Raw genomic sequence first — 23568 nt, 5'->3', positions numbered from 1 at the left:
CGATCCTAAATTGTCCCTATTGTGTGTTTGGTGTGTGCGTGCCCTGCGGTAGGCTGGCGCCCTGCCTGGAGTTTGTTTCCTGCCTTGCGCCTTGGATTGGCTCCAACAGACCCCCATGACCCTGTGTTAGGATATAGCGGGTTGGATAATGGATAGACTCTTTTATACCCTGTGGGTGCAGAAGCTTTGCTTACTGACTCATGGATTGTTAATGAGGCTTAGCTGATTGTGCCTGCAAGTTAGCAAGCCATCAGTTAACTTCCCCACTGAACGCAATACGACTGCATGGCTTTCAAACAACACGCACCAAAACCCATAAGACTGAGCCACACTGTCTTTAATAAAATCCTGCACTGTCACAAACCCCCATTTGCTTCACCATACTTTCATGACTTTTCATATTATCCCTTGGTTTGCTACCCTGGATCTAGATCCCTCCCTACCACAGTAATGTCTGTACTTGATTCACCAGGCAGGGTTGCCCTTCCCCGATCTGATGATCAGACTCAGTTCTCCTAGGTGGGAAACCCCAACCCCTGCTCAGATGGTCATGCTTGATTTAGTAAGGTAAACCCATCCATCCCTTGATAGGTCACAAAGACACTTAGGGGAAAAAGCGGGTCACAACACCAAAAAGGTTGGAATCCTGGTTTATACTTGATGTATCTGCATCAGGTGCGAGGGCAGATTACGCCAGATTCGGAGACGATCCCCCCCACAAAGAGCAGCATTTTTTCCAAAATGGTACATTTCAAGGAAAGGGTAGTTAAATGGGTGCCAGAATGATAAACAAAGTACTGAATATGATGTAACAGGACATCAAAACGCAAGATAAAAGTGCAAAACATCTGCAATTTATCCACTCATTATGTTGGTCCCCCACTCATGAGAATATTATACTTGCACTTCCTTCACCACTTTTGGTCAATCGGTCTGACACTCCACCTTCTCCTTTTGTTCCTCCTAAGGTCAGTAATAGCTGACACAATTCTTCTTCCCGGATCCTGTGCTGTGACATTCTTAGCTATGCAACACTGACCAAACCCTGAGAGTGAAAATATCAATGCACAGATGGAACGGATCACAACAAGTACAAATGTGTTTTGGTCGCTCACTGCGTGCATGCTTTGCTGTGCATTCTCCATGCCAGCTCTACGTGGTAAGTAATAACCAGGATAACAAATACTGCCCTAGTACTCCTACTCTGTTACATTACAAATGGTTAAGAACACAGATAAATTCATCCATCCATTTCCTAACCCGCTGAATCCAAATACAGGGGTCTGCCGGAGCCAATCCCAGCCAACACAGGGCAGGAACCAATCCTGGGCAGGGTGCCAACCCACCACAGGACACACACACCAGGGCCAATTTAGAATCACCAATGCACCTAACCTGCATGTCTTTGGATTGTGGGAGGAACCCACGCAGACACGGGGAGAACATGCAAACTCCACGCAGGGAGGACCCAGGAAGTGAACCCGGGTCTCCTAACTGCGAGGCAGCAGCGCTACCACTGCACCACCGTGCCGCCCTAACACAGATAAATCCAAAACCAAATTAAATCTTGTCAAAGATTTAATAACTTTCTTGAGTAAAACCTCTCTACAAGTCAACTCAAAAATATAGTATTTTTTAATTATGATGTAATTACTATCTACCAACAGTGGGCTGGCGCCCTGCCCGGGGTTTGTTTCCTGCCTTGCGCCCTGCGTTGGCTGGGATTGGCTCCAGCAGACCCCCATGAACCAGTAGTTAGGATATAGTGGGTTGGATAATAGATGGATGTATGGATGGATTACTATCAGCTATTTATTCGGCTTAAGAAGACTATGAGTGTCCATGTTTAATTGTGTAACTCAAAATTCTACCCATTGTAAGTGTGAGCTTGTCCACTGATGTAACCTGCAATGGGTTTGAGTCCACTACAAGGTTGGCTTCCTGCTTAAGAAGGCTCTGCACTTTGCAGGGTGCAAGTAGGCTGGGAGCTGATAGGTGGCTTTCAAGATAATAAAAAAAAAACACTAAATGAATTAATCAATATTTATTTGGTGTTAAATAAATACCACTGTAAGTGAAAAGGAATATTGCAAGACATAGGACTCAAAAACAATGAGCCAAATGCTCAAGTAAAAAAGGAATAAACAGCAATAAATTACAGAAGGGAAAAAAAAAACCATCAACACAAGAGAGTCTGACTTTTTCAACAACTATTTGATGAGGTTCCTGTATCTTCTGGCGTCTATTTGTCATGAAAATGACCAGCATTCGCATCACATACCAGCATTAGAGACCACAGCCTCAATGCGCATAGCTATGCCTTCCATTTGGGTAAACAATTGGCAATTGTTATAAAAACGACAACAAAAATACAAAAAATAAACGATAACATGACATAGAATCACAGTGAAAATATGCTTATTCAGCTGTAGGACTGACATATTGTTACCATGCTGGTACAGTACTTTACTGCTATATTTTATATCAGATGCAAATTACTGCAATTTATCATACTTCTGCTTAACAAGATGGCTTTTCAGAAAATTATGAACATCATAGCTGTTTGTAAATGTAAATCATTCAACTGTAAGCAATATTTTATTGTATAACTTATTATTCATTATTAAGTGAAACCCTTCAGGTTTTTCAAGGTGTTTGCACCTGGTCAAGGTTGTCTACTTCTTTCTGGTATCTCTCAGTGCTTTTTATCAGGTCACAGAAGCGTTTGTTTTTAATATGCTTATAGTTTATCCTCGGGGGTCTGCTGGAGCCAATCCCAGCAAACACAGGGCGCAAGGCAGGAAACAAACCCCAGGCAGGGCACACACACACATACACACACCAGGGACAATTTAGAAACACCAATGCACCTAAACCTGCTTGTCTTTGGACTGTGGGAGGAAACCCACGCAGACACGGGGAGAACATGCAAACTCCATGCAGGGAGGACCCGGGAAGCAAACCCTAGGCGTCTTACTGCAATGCAGCAGCGATACCACTGCGCCACCGTGCCGCCCTAAATTCATTTCATTTTCACAAACATCAATGGGTACAAATACATTTTGGTTTACATATGGGTATACTGTAAAGAGTAATATTTAAAGGCAGCTATTTTTTTCCTTAGTATAATGTAATGTCCTCTATCTAAAGTTTTTAACTTTTCTTTTTTTTGGTATAAATTACAGCATTCATAGAGTAATTGTTAATTTGTCTTTGTTTTTTCGTGCTTTTTTTATCTCACATTCTAAAGATGTTCCTTTTAAGTTAATTAGTGACTCTGAATTTCTTTTATGATCACATTTAGGAGCAAAACAAAAGTACAGGACCTTTGGGAGGATCATTAATCCCCAAATCCTTTGCAGATATTGATTCTCATAGGTCCGTGATGTAATGAAAATTGCCCATTTTTTTATTATTTATTTATTTGTTTGTTTATTTGCTTCTTTATTTATTTTGTGTTGCCAACCTTCCATGTAGTGCTACACCCCAGGCTAGCTATGGAGACCTTAACCATGTGGAGGTCCCAGGTAAGTGAGGTCTCCACCAAGCTAATATACAAGCAAGTTTCAAGTCTGATAAAAACCAGATACTCAGCCAGTGGCACTCACAGTGTTTTGGATCGAGGACTGCCTTGCTGAAATCAAATATAACAGCAGACCACTTGAGTCTGACAGTCACTAGTGTGTTATTTTACAAAAGGCATTAATGTAAGAAATACTAAGATTCCTGCGGTGGGCTGGCGACCTGCCTGGGGTTTGTTTCCTGCCTTGTGTCCTGTGTTGGCTGGGATTGGCTCCAGTGGACCCCCATGACCCTGTAGTTGGGATATAGTGGGTTGGATAGTGGATGGATGGATGGATATACTAAGATTCAGTTCCAAAAATGCTAGATGTGTGTTGCAAACACCCAGATTTCAGCCAGTGATCCTTAATAACCCCTAAGCCATGTAGAGCTATTAACAGCAAGGAGTCCTGTGAGAACTGAGTAAACTTCAGAAAATGTCTCAATGAAATCATAAATGTGCGTTTGTAATTCATATGACTACTTAAATGCAAATTCCCATGTGAGGCACATATTGTTAGACAACTAATGTGCCTTCTCACAGTATTTGTTTCAGGATATAATACTCTCCTCTTTTGCTAACATGTACCACGTGTACCACCCAGCACCACGTGTTATGCTGCATTTTGAAATTACAGTGTCAGTTACATACCTTCAGCTTTAATAGAGTTTCGTAGCTTTTCTCTTTTATTATAGTTAAACTACTGTACTGTACATTGTTAAGGCTGACAAACATATGAGTATGGTATTGGAATTGTTACAAAAAATGTAAATTATTAAATGTTTTACCAAATGGCAAAAGTGTTTCAAGTATCGCTTTAATTTACGGAGCAGGAAGAGCAACAGTGAATGATATAAAGCATGATGCTGAAAAAAAACTGAAAAACGTGTCGAAAAGGAAACCACTGACGGTAATGTTAATCTGTATTAATGTTAGCGTTCTTCAGCATTGTAATTTTCTATTTAAAATTTGTTATATGATGTTCTGTTAACATATTGTGACGTGCAGGCAGCTTGTGATGCGCTGTCAGGAGCAGAAATGGTGGAATGCTGTGTAAGTGATGGAACTGGGCGAAGGGCTTCTGTTCTGTGAGGGGTGGACATGCCTGTTAGGAGACGAGCGACATGAGAAGTTAGGAGAAAAAGGAAGGTACAGTGGAAGGAAGTTTTGAGTGGGGCGTTAGGAGACGATAAGCAGGAGTGTTTGCGGTGAAGAGAAAGACAGAACGTGAGTGGCAGGAGAACAACTGATTGGTGTGGAAAGCGTTCCTTTATAGTTTTGGAGGTATGCTCTGTAACCCAGAAAACGGAGTATAAGAAAGTGCACTGTTTGTTACGAAACGAAGACTCCAAGTAAAACGTAGAAAACTCTAGTACCTCTGAGTTGTATTTGCTTATTATGGATAGTCATTACAATATTATATCCATCCATCCATTATCCAACCTTCTATACCCTAACAATACAGAGTGGTCCAGATCTAATTATGCAGATCCAGATCGTCTGGATGACTTTGATTTATGCGGGGATGATTCCAGTTCGCCATGAAGACGATTTTTCATGTCTTCAGTTTGCACACTTCTCGATGGTCCGGGATTTTCCAGGTGACTTAATGTAATTAAGTGGCGTAATGAAAATTGCATAATTAGATCTGGACCACCCTATACAGGGTCATGGAGGTCTGCCGGAGCCAATCCCAGCCATCACAGGATGCAAGGCAGGAAACAAACCCTGGGCAGGGTGCCAGCCCACCGCAGACAATATTATATAAATTTTTAAATTAATTTTGTTAATGCTATATTATATTTTGTTAATAGTTTTTTTCATAAATAAATATGACTATTCACTACTATAATCTACTGTATATCCTTTTTAAAGTAGCTGTTCTGTTATCTGTCTTTTCTCTTATCTGTCATGGCCTCAGTCCCAACCCCTGACAGTTAATCGACGTTTTACTATATATTGATTTAGCAGCACTGATGTTGGCTAGTAGTCTTGATTTTCACAAATAAATGTTTAAGTACATACATAACAGGCTAACATTCAGTATCTGAATGATTAAAAAATCACTTTGCCCTTGCAGGCCACATGACTCACACTTGGGGACCATTGATGGTCCACGGACCACACTTTGAGAATCACTGATCTTAGCAAAAGTCTGACACATGACTTCATATATGTCAAATCTTATGTCTGAATTGTTCACAAAATCTGTAGTTTCTTTGCACATTTTGCAATTATTTTGGCTAAATTCTCAATATTTAGTATTTACCAATTTTGATTTCATTCAGATGATTTCCAAAATTTACTCACTAAGTACAGTATAACCATATGCCATTGATATTGATAAGACGGAGACTCCATCCTCTACTTCCAGATTCCACTGATGAATTCAACCAAGGAGCATTCCCCTCAAATGCTTTTCTTGTTTGGAAAATAATATGCTAAAACTGTCGATCGAGGCTTGTAGCGTCTGGATTAAAGTTCTATGTGGAACCTTATCAAAGGAGACTCATGACAAATCAAATCACTTTCCTTAGGCTTCGCAAAGAAGGCTACATGGGGGCCGTGTCTAGGTCTTCAAAATTCAACATGTTCAATATGTCAGCTACTCAGAATTCTCAAAAATGTTAATGAAATCTATCCATAATCTTTACTTCAAGTAAATATGGATCACATTATTTAGGACATTGGCGAAAATTAGGAGGTAAAACGAGAGCTGGTAAACACTTTTAAATATTATTTGGATAAAACATTAGAAGAGCTTAGCTATTAGCTAACAAAATGAGCTTGATGGGCTGGTATGGCCTCATCACGTGTGTTAAGTTTCCTTCTGCTTCTTATTCATCTTCTAAAACCATTTTCAATTTTGTTTAGAATATTGTTTTTCTACAAGTAACATCTTACTTCATATCTAATTATTTTCCAATTGCACTCCAAAAGAATCCATATTTTCTCTATTGTTATAGAATAGATTAATTTAAAGTGATGGAGTTGTATCCCCAGAGTGCAATCTCTACACTGAGTAAAACATTGTAAATCAATAACATATCTTCAATAATAATAAAGTTATCCATCACCACCTTTTCTAAATCCACTTTTTTAATCACACGTCTGCTGAACCCGCCGTGGTAGCATCTGGCACAAGAAAAGAAAACAATTTAAATGAAACACTGCACAGTATATTCATGCATATACCGCCATGAGCATATACATATTCTTATTGTGAAATTAACACGTTAAAAAATACCAACTAACGTAACATGAATGCCTTTGGGGTGTAGGGAGAAACCACGTTAAATTGAGGGAAGATTGTGAAAAGAGCAAAAGACAAACTGACGTGTTAAGGTAACAGTGCTAACCAATATAATGGACAAAAGGCTATGTAGTGTGCTTCATGGTAGATACTGTGGGAGTGATGGGCAGATAACTGTGAAACAACCCCATAAAATTAAAGTCATGTATGTTCATTCACTTTATGTGCCCATTATCCAGGGCAGGGCCATATGGAAGCTGGAGCCTGTCCAAGGAATCAGAGGAATCAGTGCATCGCAGGTTGAACACACACACACATGCTAGGGACAATGTCAGTTCACGTAACCTACAGTACATGTCTTTAGACTGTGGAAGAAAATCCGCACAGACACCAGGAGAACATGCAAGTGCCCCACAAGGAGCACCCAGGACAACTTGTTGTGAGGCAGTGCCACCATACTGCTCTCTGTATATTTAAATTTAATACAAATCTTCTGCTTTATTTATAGTTAGAGATTTCTTGTTTTCCTGCTATGCATTTTCTAGATTCTTGCCTCAAAATGTGCAATTAACAAATTACAAACCTCCAGTCTGGTGTTTCATTGTCTGATTCAAAGTTCTGTTTCTCTTTTTTCCATTTTGCTTGTAAAAAATAATTTTTTGCCATGAATGTAATTTCAAATTTTTGCAAAACTTCTTTTTTTTTTTATAAACACATAACTTAAATGTCATTTTAATTCTTATTGTACCAAGCAGGTCCTATCAGCTAATGATGAAGACAAATAATTACAGGGAAACCTTAGAGGTACTACAGGCTTCCCTGACACACAAGGATAATCTACAAGACTAACAGTAACACTATTAACCAAACCTTATTTTAATGTGGTGGAAAACACATCTCAGTAACCTTGTTATTTCTGTAAATTAAGTTAAGAATCCAATTAGAGTATATGTATATTGCAGGCTGCTGCAGTAATGGAGGAGTGTCAGAGAATGTGCTGATTTCTCTTAATACTCATTCCAACTGCCCCTCTGCTTCTCCAAACTGAACTATTAGGTTACTGAATTGCTTCTGCTTAATGGTGAAGCTCAGAAGTGTAAGTCAATTATGGGTTGGAGCAAATACAATGAAAGAAATTGATCCAAGTATATTTTGGATTTGATAAAAGCCACTTAAGAGGGTCCCTTTTGCCAGCATGGGGAATTCAGCACATTTCCAAGCCTAATTAACCAAAGAACAAACAAATCCTAAGTGTCCTTATGAACACTATTTGACCAAATGTCACTTGCATTCGTTTTTTTGGACACACATATGCCATAAGCAGGGTCTGTGCTTTATGTGTAATTCTGTTTAACACATTCTGTGCTATGAATTATAAACAAAGTTTTCAATGCAGTATTTGTTTAACTATGACTTGTGTGTGCCCTGCTCAGTGTGCCGATTGTGTTTTGCCCAGTGATGCCTGGATAGGCTTCAGCACACCACAGTCCTAGAGTTGAATTAGTGGTGCTCCAAAAATAGGTGAACAAGCACGTATTTTAAACTGTTTAAAACATTTTACATCACTCATGCAAAAGAACGCTCAGTGTTAGTTCCTGCATTTTGCTCATGGAGTTCCAGCACCCCATGGCCCTAGTGTTACATTACATGTATTCCAATGGATGATCAAAATGATCCTTTAAAGTGAAGATAAACAGCAGGAATCAGATAATACACATCTATCTATCTATCTATCTATCTATCTATCTATCTATCTATCTATCTATCTATCTATCTATCTATCTATCTATCGTTCTGTCATGAAGAAAACACAGACACACAGATTAAGGGTTGGGGATTCCATCCCCGTATCCTGTAAACCACAGTAAAAGATTGAGAGAATTCTTAGTAATGGTCAGGTTTGTAAATTACAATTGACAAAGAATGGTGGTGACTCGGATGTATTTATGAGATGGGAAATGGAAGTAGGAATGCTGGGAGGATGATGTGGAGGATCTTGGGATGGTGGTGACATCATTTGTAAGTGAGCGGGGGTGAATTTTTGTTTTTGTTGTTCGTCTTTCCTGTTAAAATAAAGAGAGAGGTGTTAACATGTTCTCTTAGTTCCCCATCTTGTGGTTTCACGTGACTCGTCGGGTCTAGCTGCCCCCTAATCGCTCATGTGTTACACTATCTATCTATCTATCTATCTATCTATCTATCTATCTATCTATCTATCTATCTATCTATCTATCTATCTATCTATCTGTCGATCTTATACTAAGCACATTAAATACATTTTAAAAGATTTACTATCTCTTTCCCTACATGTACCATCAGTGCCTTTCCTTGATAACCACATGTGTCTGAATCTCTCTTGACCGGCTCTGTCATTAGGGAGTGCCTTGCTCACCTCCTGCCCTACACTTTTATGGTCCCAGTGTTTGAAAGTGATTCTCAGTGTGGTTCCTGTGCCTTTACTCATCCTTGTGTGTCTCACACTTGCACTTCCTCTTTCACTCACATCACCAAAGCCAAACTGACCATTCAGACTGCTCAGAGGGATCGGACACATGCCAGCCTTTACTACTGCGTTTTATATTAGATAGATTGTATACCTCAAGCCTGTTTAACTATGGGAATAAATACTTTATAGTGTACAGTGGACTTTATTTTGCAGAACCATCTCATTATAGTACAAATATAATTGTAAACCAATAAAAAATCTATTATAACAGTGAGCTTTAAATCTTTGTATATATCTATTATCTGTTTATCTGCTTTGTATAATGCCTTCATCTACTGTATCTATCTATCTATCATATAGTGCCTATCATAGCCATCCATCCATCCATTATCCAACCCGGTATATCCAAATACAGGGTCACGGGGGTCTGCTGGAGCCAATCCCAGGAATAATCCCCGGGGAGGGCGCCAGCCCACCGCAGGACACACACACATACTAGGGACAATTTAGGATCGCCAATGCACCTAACCTGCATGTCTTTGGACTGTGGGAGGAAACCCACGTAGACACGGGAAGAACATGCAAACTCCACACAGGGAGGACCAGAGAAGCAAACCCAGGTCTCCTAACTGCGAGGCAGCAGCGCTACCCACTGCACCACCGTGCCGCCAGTCTATCATATCCATCTATCTAATTTGCTGCTTTTGTAAAATAGTTTTTTCGGCTTGTGCAGATGACTTTGTGATGGTGGTCATTTTGACTAACATGTTTTAGCATTCAGAATGACCGATACAGTGATATATAGTGCATTGTGCTGCTGTATCACTGGACTGATATGCCAGAGCTCCTTTTTTGACCAACTACACACTACTGGTAGAATGGAGCCTCCCAAAACACCTGAACAACGTTCAAGTTTTTGATTATGGACTGCCTCCATGAACGGAAAATGCATGGTTTAAACACTTTTGCATGTGCGTTATGAATATTTAAGCTTTCTCCCACAAATTATAATATCCAGTACCTCTAAATAACAACAAAAGTGATTGCTTTTACCATGATAAGAGACAAACATGCCTATCTGTGTTTTCCAGACAAAAGATTGTAATAGAAATCTTACTGTAAAAGTTCAAAGGGCTAGGGAAAAGATCTTACAGTTGTAGACATTTTGTTTTAAAACATCACAAGGCCTGTTATTCCAAGTAATAAAATAATTCCCCAGAAACACTTACAGCGTGAAGCAATTCTTCACTTCAGTCTTTGACATTTCACATTCAGAGCAAAACACACTGACATTTAGTTCCAACTGTAACAATGATTGTGCCAAAGAGAGGTTGGCTGTAAGTGGTTTTATGTGTTGCATTGCGGATGCACAGCTAGTGGCACAGAAATAAAGAGAGGAGTTATAATGATCAGATAAAAAACAAACACCTTCAATTAAAGCCCATAAACCAGTGGCTGAGATAAAAGTAGGCAAAGGTCAAAAGCACAAGGCAGCCAATCTAAAACAGGCAGATATAACAAGAAACAATAAAAAATACAGAATACAGAAAAGGAACCAAGATGCTAGACTCAAAAGATGAGCTGGCACCGTGTTTCAGCCCTGAATGCAGTTAGCCCACTATTTTATTTCTCTTGCCTTTCCAATTTTGTGAATGGTGTTTAATTGTTGTTTCTAGGCAAGAGGAACAGCTAAGCAGAGCCAATGGCAAACAACATATGAAAGGAGGGACCAGGGACAGGACTTGTACCCAACACAGACAGAATGGAATCCTTGCACTACTGCTAGTAGCATAACCTATGAATGAACCATCTCAGACTCATCTGCCCTGTGCCACTGTGCATGAACCATCTCAGACTCATCTGCCCTGTGCCACTGTGCATGAACCATCTCAGACTCATCTGCCCTGTGCCACTGTGCATGAACCATCTCAGACTCATCTGCCCTGTGCCACTGTGCATGAACCATCTCAGACTCATCTGCCCTGTGCCACTGTGCATGAACCATCTCAGACTCATCTGCCCTGTGCCACTGTGCATGAACCATCTCAGACTCATCTTCCCTGTGCCACTTTGCATGAACCATCTCAGACTCATCTGCCCTGTGCCACTGTGCATGAACCATCTCAGACTCATCTGCCCTGTGCCACTGTGCATGAACCATCTCAGACTCATCTGCCCTATGCCATTCTGTCCCTGTGCTCTTTATTGTCAGTCACAGCTTTTTGATTATGACAGCTCACTGAATCTGTTCAGTGATGCCTGCTTTGATTTCTTTTTTTCTTCTAATCTTGGCATGGCCTTGATAATGATTCTGGTTTTCCTTTCTCATTATAATTCCTAGTGCCTTTATGAAATCAAGGTTTTGATTCATGCTTGCCTTCGACACTGAGCTCTGGTTCTCCCATGTTTATATTATATTCATGAGTGAATGCTCCATGCCACAGGCTAGGAAAGTTTAAGTATGGTTCATGGAACACGACAGTGAATTCAAGCAATCACCTTCCCATTCCTGTCAGTCCAATTGAGCATCTGTGTGATGAGATGGAACAAATGGAGTAGAAATCTACCACTAGCTAAATCTGCATCAAATATAGCATACGTTGCAGTCAAAAGGATACTTTGCAGTCAGAATGTTCAGTTCACTTTTGTCATCTTGTTGAGTCCATGCCCCAGTGAATTCAGCCCATGTGCAAGGTAAAGAGCCAGGAAAATCCCAAGTATCTATGTGTACCTAGGAAAGTCGTCAACTCAATATACATTAGTCATATTGTAAAATTAGGAAACATTCTGATAAATTAGTATGACTAAACTACTGTAATTATGTTCTCTACTTTCTATTAATTTAATATGACTACACATAGCTGAGCCATATTTTTATATATCTGAAAAGAAGACCTGAAAGAATAAGCGCATTTCCCAATATTTTTAACAGGCATAAGTTAATCATACAGTTTATGAAATAAGAGTAACAACAACATTAACTACAATTTACTTTAGTATAGCATAAAATATCACAAGAAATGCCTTAATGGGCTTTAACAAGCCCTGATTTGTAACAGTCCCCAGTCTTGACTCTCTAAGAACTCCTAAAAAAAACCTTGTAGGGAAAAAAGGGAAGAAATCTCAAAAAGGGAAAGAAAATTCAGAGAGAATTGGCAGGGTGGCACGGTGGAGACCTGGATTCGCTTCCCGGGTCCTCCCTGCGTGGAGTTTGCATGTTCTCCCCGTGTCTGCGTGGGTTTCCTCTGGGTGCTCCGGTTTCCTCCCACATTCCAAAGACATGCAGGGTAGGTGCATTGGCAATCCTAAATTGTCCCTAGTGTGTGCATGGTGTGTGTGTGTGTGCCCTGCGGTGGTTTGTTCTGGCGTTGCACCCTGTGCTGGCTGAGATTGGCTACAGCAGACCCCCGTGACCCTGTGTTAGGATATAGCAGGTTGGGAAAATGACTGACTAACTGACTGACCTTCTCCAGGTAGGTTGAGTGTGTAATGGGTTTCAAAAAATGGGTAAATACAATACACAAAGCAAATCCCAAGTAATCCTCTTCACAGAACTAGATGGCCAAAATGCAGGTATAGATTATACCACTCACTAAATACTGAGTTATCACATATGAGGATATAGATTTCTTCAAATACATCAAAAACAAAGCAGAAATTAATTAACATTAATTAAAAACAACAATACCTGCCTATCAGTTAATTGTAGAAAAGGAGTCAGATAAGCCAGACAACATCAGAGTCCAGGAGACCGACCTCAGCCAACTAGCTGACTCTTCTATCCAACTATTCCAGTGCTCCCGTATCTGAGATGACTTTTCCATAGGCAGGAAAACAACTTGGCAGTGGAGCAGTGGCACCAAGTGAGGATACTGAGAAGAGAAACAGCATAGAGGAAAGTTAGTAACAGTTTAATAACTACTTACTTATATTTTAGTACTAATAACTAACATGCAGATGTTCTACCAGACGGTTGTGGCGAGCGCCCTCTTCTATGCAGTGGTGTGCTGTGGAGGCAGCATAAAGAACAAGGACGCCTCACACCGGGACAAACTTGTGAGGAAGGCAGGATGTATTGTAGGAATGAAGCTGGACAGTTTAACATCCGTGGCAGAGCGACGGGCGCTGAGCAGGCTCCTGTCAATCATGGAGAATCCACTGAATACTCTTTAATTTAATATTGTTTTTTGTATCAGTATGCTGCTGCTGGATTATGTAAATTTCCCATTGGGGAATAATAAAGTATCTATCTATCTATCTATCTATCTATCTATCTATCTATCTATCTATCTATCTATCTATCTATCTATCTATCTATCATATAGTGCCTTTCATGTCTGTCTATCTATCTATCTATCTATCTATCTATCTATCTATCTATCTATCTATCTATCTATCTATCTAACAACAGAGATGCAGTATGCACAGCTAATCAGCAGCTCTACTCAGGGTATGCCAAACTGAGCCAGCGTGTCTTCAGCCTTTATTTAAAAAACAGAATAAAAGGCACATGATAAACGGCTACTGTACATAGCTTATTAAGATCAATAAAAGTGACTCAATACAGTTGATCCAGAAATTTATTCAAACCCCTTCACTTTTTTCATATTTTACTTCATTGCAGCCTTGTGCTCAAATCATTTAAATACATTTTCCCCCACATCATACCATCCAGATGACAAAAAGAATTCTAGATTTTTATGAAATTGTAGTTAAAATAAAAAACTGGAATATCCCATTGACACAAGTATTCATATCCTTTACTATGACAATTGAAATAAGGCTCAGGTACATCCTGTTCTATTGATTACCATTACTGTTTCTACACCTTGTTTGGAGTCCACCTATCATCAATTTAATTGACTGGATTGATTAGGAAAGGCGCTCACCTGTCTATGGAAGATTCCACAGTTTATAATCTCTATCAAAGCAAAAACCAAACCATGAAGTTGAAAGAATTGCCTGCAGAGCTTAGAAAAAGGATTTATTGACGCACAGATCTGCATAAGGCTACAACATAACTCCTACACAATTAAAGGTTCCCATGGGCACTGTGGCCTCCATAATTCTTCAATGGAAGAAGTTTGGAACAAGCCACAGCTTTTCCTAGAGCTTGCCATCCAGGCAAACTAAGCAATCATGGCAGAGGGACCATGGTAAAAGAGATGACCAAGAACCTGATGGTCACTCTGGCTGAGATCCAGGGAAACTGACAGGAGATGGGAGAAACTTTTAGAAAAAAGGCCTTCTGTGCAACATTGTAGCAACTTGGGCTTAATGACACAGGGGCCAGACAGAAGCTTCTCCTCAGTAAAATACACATCAATGTCTACTTGGAGTTTACAAAAAATGACACCTAAAGAACTCTGACTAAGGTTAGTATCATGTCTGGAGGAAACTAGGCCCTGCTCATCATTTGTGCAATACCATTTCAACGGTACAGCATGGTGAACATGTCTTGAGGGGATCTGCAGAGAAGAATGGGAGAAAATCCCAAAATCCAAGTGTGTTAAAATTGCTTGTCACTTCATATCTCCAGGTTGGAATCACTGCCAAAGGGGCTTCAACAAAGTACTGAGTAAAGGGTCTGAATACTTCTGTCGATGGGATATTTTTTATTTTGAATCAATTTGCAAAAATTTCTAAATGCCTGATTTTTGCTTTGTCATTCTGGGGTTTTGGATGTTCATTGATGTGTGGAAAAATGAATTTAAATAATTTTAGAACAAGGCTGCAACATAGCAAAATGTATGAAAAATGAAGGTGTCTAAATACTTTATAAATGCACCATAACTCTGTTTGCAAAGTGATATATAAAACTATTTCTGATTCCTTTTGCAGGCAAAACACCAGTTGCAAATCAAATTACACTTTTTTATTGATTTAATTTGAAGAAAACAACATTCCATAAAATCATTTCAAACTTAACAAACCAGAATTCTGTCCCCACTTGAGAGAAAGAGAGGAGAGCCAACAAATCTTTAAAAACAGAAAAGAAAGGAGGATGTCCTTTTCACAAATATAAATGCTCATTCTAAGATTTGATTAATTAGATCTTTCCATAAGGGCGGCACGGTGGCGCAGTGGTAGCGTTGCTGCCTTGCAGTTAGGAGACCCGGGTTCACTTCCCGGGTCCTCCTTGTGTGGAGTTTGCATGTTCTCCCCGTGTCTGCGTGGGTTTCCTCCCACAGTCCAAAGACATGCAGGTTAGGTGGATTGGCGATTCTAACTTGGCCCTAGTGTGTGTGTGTCCTGTGGTGGGTTGGCACCCTGCCCAGGATTGGTTCGTGCCCTGTGTTGGCTGGGATTGGCTCCAGCAGAACCCCGTGACCCTGTATTTGGATTAAGCGGGTTGGAAAATGGATGAATGGATCTTTCCATATTTAAAAAAAGCTTTGAACATAGTCATCTCAAATATATACAAGTATAAAGATAGAGGAAATTGCGAAGCTCAGGGTCCACAGTGTAACAACATGAAGTGCAAATAATAAATTAAAAATAGAATTTTAATTTAAAATTAAAACACAAACAAGACAAAGACAAGACAAAGAAGTAGCAGCAATAGTGACGTGTAGTTAGCAATATGAACATTGATGCAATGTATGGTATTTGCAATCTAGATACATAAATATAAGGTCAATAGATATGTAATATAATAAAAAAATAAATAAATAATAGATATAGATAATACAGAAATTATCAGTGTATGATAATAGTTGTTTAAGACATGTATAAACAATAACAGGTCAGAATGTTTCACAGAAGAAGGATATCAAGAGTGTCAAAATCCTTAAAGGTCAGTATGAGACTTTCAGTTCTTTTTCTACATGCACACTCATCTTTGCAGGAAAGTGTTTTGAGAGATGGTTGAGGCCGTGTGGAAGATCCCAGGGGGCAGCATGGTGTTAAGGAGTCTGACAGCTTGGGGGTAAAAACTCTCCTGCAGCTTGGCAGATCTGGCTCTGATGCTGCAGTGTCTTCTCTCAGATGGCAGAAGTGTGAAAAGTCCATGTGAGGGGTGTAAGGGGTCCTGCACAATACTGCAGGCCTTGCTGACACTGCGTTTCTAAAATATGTCCTGTAGTGAAGGGAGAGGCACCTTAATAATGTTCTCTGCTGCCTTCACTATCCTTTGCAGGCGCTTGCAGTCAGATATGTTGCAGTTGCCATACCAGACAGTGATGCAGCTGGTCAGAACACTCTCAATGGTGCCTCTGTAGAACATGGTGAGGATGGAAGGGGGAAGACTTGCTCACTTCAGCCACCTCAGGAAGTGTAGTCTCTGCTGGACTTTCTTGATTAGTGATGAGGTATTATGTGTCCACGTAAGTTCCTCAGTTATGTGCACACCAAGGAACTTGGAACTCCTAACAGTCTCCACATCTAAACAGTTGAAGCTGAGTGGGATGTGGGCGGAATGTGATTTTCTGAAGACCACGATTATCTCTTCTGTCTTGTCGACATTGAGAGATAGATTGTTGTCTTCACACCTTGCGGACAGCCGTTCCATCTCATCTCTGTATGCTGTTTCATCATCCCTGCTTATCAGTCCCAGCACCGTCGTATCATCCGCAAACTTGATGATGTGGTTGGTGTTGTGCGTGGCTGTGCAGTCGTGAGTCAGCAGGGTGAACAGCAGTGTACTAAGCACACAACCCTGCGGCGCTCCAGTGCTCAGTGTGATGATGCTGGAAGTGTTGCAGCCCATTTCAACTGACTGGGGCCTCTCTGTCAAGACGTCCAGGATCCAATTGCAGAGGGTGGTGTTCAGGCCCAACCTGCTCAGTTTTACAACCAGCTTTTGAGGGATGATTGTGTTGAAGGCGGACCTAAAGTCTATGAATACCATCCTGACATATATGCTTTTTTTATCCAGATGTGTCAGGGAGAGGTGAAGGGCAGAGCATATGGCATCCTCAGTTGACCTGTATGAGCAGTATGCAAACTGAAGAGGGTCAAAGGAGGCAGGGAGATTAGTCTTTATGTGTGACGTGACTAAACTTTTGAAGCACTTCATGATGATTGGCGGTAGTCATTCAAGCATGTCACTGCTGAGTTCTTCAGCACTGGTATGATGGTGGTCGACTTGAAGCATGCTGGGACTGTCGACTGGCTCAGAGATGTGTTGAAGATGTTAAACAGGTCTTTTAAGTTAGAATTCAATTCTTTTCCAATTTCAAATAGTATACAGCATCAGTTACCCACTGACCTATAACAGGTAGGCTTGGATTCTTCCAGTTGAGCAAGATAAGTCTACGTGCTAGTAGTGAGGTAAAGAAAATTACAATCAATGTGTCCTCCTCCACTTTAAGCCCATCTGGGAGTACACCAAACACAGCTGTTAATGGGTTAGGAGTGATTGTGATACCAAGGCATTCAAAGATTTTTTATCCAGAATGATGTTAATTTAGTGCAAGCCCAAAACATGTGGCCCAGTGACCCTGGAGCTAGATTACAATGTTCACATGTTGCTTCTTGCCATGGATAAATTTTGAACAATTTTAAACAATATAAATGTACTTGATTAAAGATTGAAGTTGAACGATTAAATGCTTTGCACATATGGAGTGTACTGCTGTCTTGCACTCCTTTTCTGAGATGTTAAATGAAAGATCCTTTCCCCATTGTACCCTGGGATCCATGTAATGAAGAGACTTTAAAATGTTTTTTATATATTACTGAGAAGCTATCTGAGTCTTCAAAACTGATCAGTATTGCCTCTGGAATACAAATGAGTGGGAGGTGAGGATAATTGGACAGGTTCCATTATGTATTTATTATGTATATGTAGTTCTCTAAGTGTTTTAATCCTGGATGTTTTCCAAACATTACATACTGTGTAGGTTTGAGAGAGTAGAAAGAGGTGATTATCATGTAGAGGTGCAAAAGATAAAAACTTCTTTCTCTTAAAGTGCTTCCTGCATTGGTTCCATATTCTGAGTGATTGATTGACAATTGGATTATTTGTATATTAATGATAATTTGTATTTACTGGGGCTAAAAGCAGGGTGTACAAAGAAGTGCAGCAAGATTGTATTTCTTTTGCAGACCAGGATTGCATATATTAATCAGTTTGTGTCAATGTCCATGTCTTTACAGCTTGTATATTTGCCGCCCAGTAATAAAATTGAAAGTTAGGTAGTGCTGTGCCACCTTCTGCTTTAAGATAGTGTAGAGTTGCCATTTGGATGTGTGGCTGTTTTGAATTCCAAATAAATAAAATTATAATTGAATCTAATTTCTTACACAATGATTTGTTAATATATATGGGGATGCTGTGAAATAGAAAAATACGCTTGGGAAGGATGTTCATCTTAAAAGTATTAATTCTCCCTGCTATTGTGAGATGGAGGGTAGACCATTTGTTCACATCTTGCTTTAATTTTTCCATGCAGATAGAAAACATTTGTTGAAAAATATCATTATATTTTTTTGTGATTTTTACCCCTACATATTTAAACTAAAGGGTGGTATGGTGGCGCAGTGGTAGCGCTGCTGCCTCGCAGTTAGGAGACCCGGGTTCACTTCCCGGGTCCTCCCTGCGTGGAGTTTGCATGTTCTTCCGTGTCTGCGTGGGTTTCCTCCAGGCGCTCCGGTTTCCTCCCACAATCCAAAGACATGCAGGTTAGGTGGATTGGCGATTCTACATTGGCCTTGGTGTGTGGGTGTGTTTGTGTGTGTCCTGTGGTGGGTTGGCACCCTGCCCAGGATTGGTTCCTGCCTTGTGCCCTGTGTTGGCTGGGATTGGCTCCAGCAGACCCCCGTGGCCCTATTTGGATTCAGCGGGTTAGAAAATGGATGAATATTTAAACTAAACTGCTAAAATAAATGGGAAGGTGTCCAGTCTAATATTGTGTGCTAGTGAATTCACTGGAAAAGGCACACTTTCAAATAAACTTTGAGTCCATATATCTTTTGAAATTTAGCTAGTGCATTGAGGACTGCTGGTATTAAAATTTGTGGGTCTGATATATACAGTACCATATCATCTGCATATGGTGATATTTTCTGGTCAAGTCCTTCTCTGGTAATACCCTTTTATCTCTAATGCACTTTGAAAGTGAATGGCCAATGGCTTAATGGTGATTGCAAAGAGCAATGGTGATGGGGGCATTCTTGTCAAGCACCATGTTCTAAGTTTGAAATAGTTTGAAATAATCCTGTTAATACAAACAGTCGTCTGGACTGGTATAAAGTAGTTTGATCCATGCACCTATGTTTGAGCCAAACCCAAATATGTGCAATGTGGTGAATAGGTGGTCCCATTCAACCATGTTAAATGCTTTTTTTGTGTCGAATGATAATAAGATGTCTTGTGTGTTAGATTTTATGTGTGAGTATGATACATTAAACAAATGTTAAAATTAGAAGCTAAGTGTCTGCCTCTCTGTGGTGGGCTGGCGCCCTGCCCGGGGTTTGTTTCCTTCCTTGCACCCTGTGTTGGCTGGGATTGGCTCCAGCAGACCCCCGTGACCCTGTAGTTAGGATATAGAGAGTTGGATAATGGATGGATGGATGTCTGCCTCTAATATATTAATATAAAGAGAAGGAAGCACTTTCTCAATTCTTCTAGCTAGAACTTTGGATAGTATCTTAACATCATTATTCAGAAGTGAAACTGGTCTGTATGATGCGCATTGTAATAATTTCTTATTTTTCTTTATGAAGACGGTAATTAAGGCTTGGCAAAAACCTTTTCTCTGTGTTCATAGTAATGATGCTGCAATTTAAAGATCATCTGTTCCGTTTCTGTTGTTGTCAAGAGGTTACATTTCCTTTAAAGAGGTTTTTTCCTATAAAGTGCCTCGTTTGGAGACTTGGTATATTCTTGATCTATTCTGGTAATTTCCAAATTATTTTTTTTGGAAAAGATATGAAAAATCTGCCCTTTTTAAAAAGCCTTTAGAGCCCCCCATGGTATTCCTGCAGAGACCTCCGAAGATGCATTTTTTAGATGAGTGTGTACGGCATAGTGATTTTAGCTCCATGATCACAGGGACATGGTCAGAGATAACAATAGCATCATATTTGTAGTAGTACATTGTAATATTTGACAGTGAACAATAAATTATTTTCTGTAAAGAAATAATTCTTGAGTAACATTTTTACAGTTTCTCGAAACACACAAAAAAATCTTTATAACATCATTGTTACTATAACTCAAGGTTATTTTCTCATGGGAAACAAAAGCTACACAGTCTATTTATTTATTTCCCTTGGGAACAAATACAGATCTATCTATCTATCTATCTATCTATCTATCTATCTATCTATCTATGTATCTATCTATCTATCTATCTATCTATCTATCTATCTATCTATCTATCTATCTATCTATCTATCTATCTATCTATCTATCTATGTTATACTAAGCACATTAAATACATTTTAAAAGATTTACTATCTCTTTTCCTACATGTACCATCAGTGCCTTTCCTTGATAACTGCATGTGTCTGAACCTCTCTTGACCGGCACCCCTTCTATCGAAGGGCATTCCCTTCTTTCTTCTATTTCTTAGGCTCTGTCATTAGGAAGCGCCTTACTCACCTCCTGCCCTACACTTTTATGGTCCCAGTGTTTGAAAGTGATTCTTAGTGTGGTTCCTGTGCCTTTACTCATCCTTGTGTGTCTCACACTTGCACTTCCTTTTTCACTCACATCACCAAAGCCAAACTGACCATTCAGATTGCTCAAAGAGATTGGACACATGCCAGCCTTTACTACTGTATTTCATATTAGATAGATTGTATACCTCAAGCCTGTTTAACTCTGGGAATAAATACTTTATAGTGTACAGTGGACTTTATTTTGCAGAACCATCTCATTATAGTACAAATATAATTGTAAACCGATAAAAAATCTATTATAACAGTGCACTTTAAATCTTTCTACATATCTATTATCTATCTGTTTATCTGCTTTGTATAATGCCTTCATCTATCTATCTATCTATCTATCTATCTATCTATTGTGACGGACAGCCGGGTCCCATGCCCGGCCGGGACGCCTCTGCTGCATACGTCCCGGGGGAGCCACCATGGACAGTGCAATGCCTCCCCGGGGCACCTGGGGCAGCCTCCCTGGCCGTGGGTCCTTCCTCAGTCTCCCCCATGGCTCCATGGGACATGGAGTCCACCACAGCCTGGTTAAGAGATGGGGTGGCCGCTAGGGGGTGCTGCGGAGAGCCAGCCGCCACAATAGACGACCTTCCAGCCCCACCCGGAGGTGCAATTAAGTCCAGCTGGTCAGGCACCTGGAGCACTGCTGGGCGGACCATAAAAGGACAAACCCTCCTTCAGTCGAGGCCAGAATCGGGAGGTAGAGGACGAGGTTGCCTGGGAGGAGTGGAGGTGCCAGGGAGAGTTGTAAGACAGTGTTGTGTGCTTTTGGGACTGTGTTGGGCCTGTGGGACACGGGGAAGACGTGCGCCCACGGGTGAAGAAAAAAATAAAGCCTGTTGATTTTACACGTGCCTCTGCGTGGTCTGTACCGGGTCAGGCGCTATATAGAGCGGCCTTTACACTATCTATCTATCAACATCACTTCACTCTTCAGCATTAACAGAATCCACTTCACACCTGTTTAGCTTGATATGATTTTCGGGATAAAAATCTCTCAGTTTCAAAGTTTAAAGCAGGGGTTCACCCCCAAAAATCTTATACCATCTGGTCAGGGTCCCAGATTATACATCTAATGCTGCAAAGCGAAGAATGAACATGGATGTTGATTACTGCTAAACAGTAGTCACACTGCATGATTTTGTATAATAGTAGATCTATTGATAAAAGCAAATGCGTAACTACAGTAGACATATGTAATCCAATGTCCCGTGATATCTCTTGGCTGGGGTTTTTGACCCTTTTTTTTGGTGTACCACCTCTGTTTTTAGTTGTGCCAAGTTAGAGTTCAGTCCTTGACAATTTAAGACTGAAAGAAAACGGAAGTACTTCAAAATATTTCAGTTCCTGGAAGTGCTACAACCAAGAAGAGTGGCTGAAAACCCGTAGCCTAGAGGTTGTCATGCATGCCCTTTATAGGGACGCCTTCAGGGCTTGTCAGAGGTAAGCACTACCACCCCAGGACACAAGCCATTTGCAATTTTACCAGGACTACATAACATGTCAATTGTATTTGTTCAATGCTTGTCTGACCTTTTTCTTGTAGTTTTCAAAACAATATACATATTAACCTGAAGAAGAGCTTCCCCTCTGCAAACTATAAAGACTTCACCAATTACTATACCTGACCCCTTTGGAGGTGGGGAGTTTCCAAGTTAAGTACCAGGTCACATACTTTAAAAGAAAGGACTACCCATTTCAAAAGGGTGGGAGAAAAGAAGGCATCAAAAAAAGACATTTGTAATAACAAACACTGCTAACATTTCATCGAAAGAGATGACAGATCATCAGTTTTCATCCAGTTAAACTTGACTGTTGGACTGCTATCTGCAGTCATCGGTGACACATTCCAGAATAGCCCCATTTGAACTGTGTTTTCACTGTCTGTCTGTCTGTCACTGACTGTTTTGTCTCCTTTTTCCACCCACAGCTCAGAGAAGATGCCCAATGAGGGAAACTCATATCTCCCCTTTGGTCCACAATGCTGTAAGAGCAAGTCACTTCAGGAGGGAAGTGCTTACTTGAGTGCAAGCAACCTGCCAGACTGAGCTCTATCCTGAAGCCTGACTGCTGATTCTGTGTTTTTGTTTCTTCATTTGCCACCATGCATCTGTTGTTTTCGTTTAAACTTATAATTTCAGTTAACGGGGTGGCCTGGCTAGCACCCCAACATTTCATTTGGACTAGTGCATTCCTCTCTCTCGACGAGAAGATATTGTGTGATATTTAATCACATACAGTATTAGTCAATAGTCTGATGAAGTTAAGTATTTGCTTTAACAGGTCTGCTATTTTATAAAATCATGCAGTATGACTACTCTTAGCAATAACTGAAATACAAGATCATGCCCCGCTTCATCACATTGGGCTTATATTAGTGCAGTGGTTCTCAACCTGTGGGGTGAAGTATCAAAAAGGGGGGCGCGAAGATGTGAAAAAAAGAAAACAAGAATCAAAAATATGAAAAAAACATCTGTTAAAACCAAAACAAATTAACTTAAACTACATTCTGATACTAGAACGATAGATAGATAGATAGATAGATAGATAGATAGATAGATAGATAGATAGATAGATAGATAGATAGATAGATAGATAGATAGATAGATACTTTATTAATCCCAACAAATATGGAGTTAGATAAATGTCGATAAAAGTTAAGTAGGTATAATAAAATATGTATTTACA

At 40.1% G+C, this 23568-nt stretch overlaps 1 long non-coding RNA gene across 1 annotated transcript in view; it reads left to right on the top strand.

Annotated features, from left to right (window-relative positions):
- LOC120518688 overlaps positions 1-23310 on the top strand; it is a 30767-nt gene extending 7457 nt beyond the window's left edge. Inside the window, exons 3-4 of the long non-coding RNA XR_005631272.1 lie at positions 969-1159; positions 22811-23310. This is a non-coding gene — a long non-coding RNA (uncharacterized LOC120518688). The remainder of the gene's footprint in view (positions 1-968; positions 1160-22810) is intronic.
- The last annotated feature ends 258 nt before the right edge of the window (positions 23311-23568 follow it).

This window comes from Polypterus senegalus, chromosome 18 (assembly GCF_016835505.1).
Source record: "Polypterus senegalus isolate Bchr_013 chromosome 18, ASM1683550v1, whole genome shotgun sequence".
Lineage (NCBI taxonomy): Eukaryota > Metazoa > Chordata > Cladistia > Polypteriformes > Polypteridae > Polypterus > Polypterus senegalus.
This window is presented reverse-complemented; position numbering and strand designations above follow the sequence as displayed.